Source organism: Acanthisitta chloris, unplaced genomic scaffold (genome assembly GCF_000695815.1).
Source record: "Acanthisitta chloris isolate BGI_N310 unplaced genomic scaffold, ASM69581v1 scaffold8481, whole genome shotgun sequence".
Lineage (NCBI taxonomy): Eukaryota > Metazoa > Chordata > Aves > Passeriformes > Acanthisittidae > Acanthisitta > Acanthisitta chloris.
Genome location: NW_008655426.1, coordinates 10,457 through 11,246, shown reverse-complemented (window position 1 = coordinate 11,246; position 790 = coordinate 10,457). Strand labels below are relative to the sequence as shown.

The window sequence follows — 790 nt, the reverse complement described above, 5'->3', positions numbered from 1 at the left end:
GAAACTGAGACTCTGATCTACCTTTTGAAAACCAGTGAGCTTATACCCCTAGAGACCTACACTACCCACTGCATGCAGCTCCAACAGAACCACAAGAGAAAGATGTCACTTTGGCAATTTTAATTCTCCCTCCTTTATTATACAAAATACTTTATAATTAAAAAACATTTTCCCCTATAGAATCATATACAGATATTTATAATTAACAAGATTCAGTTATACACAAGATGGGAACTTCTGCACAAATTAAAACAATTACAGATGATCAAGTGAAAATTAAGACTTTACCCTTTCCCCGCCATATTTGGGGGGGAGAGGTTACATTTTAGACTTTTATTCCTATCACATTCTCTCAAGCCTGAACTCTGGGATCTCCTCTTACCCTGACTTGGTAAGGGCCTCCACCTGTGTCCCTAGCACAAGGACAATACTCTTCTCTTAAAAGGTTCATGAAGGGACGCTGAGAAACTAGCATCTGGCTGTACCATGAAGTCATCAGTTGCCAGAAAAGGGGAGTGCTACCCCAGTTTTCCCTAGCAACCCACATATACACACATGCAAGCACAACATGGGGAAACATGCTCAAACCCCAGAATTTTCCACCCTTTCACCAAACGGCAACCCCACCCCACCAAAGCAACCTGCACTCAAGACACATCCAGCAGGCAGTCTCTGCAGAATGGCTATCAAAAGGTCTCATAGCCAAGCTGGGCATTACTGCAAATGCAGTCTGGCAAGAGGGATGGATGTTGCTGTCTTCCCCACTGTGATCATCTGCATACCAGCAGAG

General features: G+C 43.4%; 1 protein-coding gene across 1 annotated transcript in view; it reads right to left on the bottom strand.

Annotated features, from left to right (window-relative positions):
- Positions 1-103: 103 nt before the first annotated feature.
- Positions 104-790, bottom strand: part of PEX5 (peroxisomal biogenesis factor 5) — a gene marked incomplete at its 5' end in the record, with an annotated part of 10,849 nt that continues 10,162 nt past the window's right edge. Inside the window, one exon of the mRNA XM_009083895.1 lies at positions 104-790. This exon is cut by the window's right edge and continues 424 nt beyond it.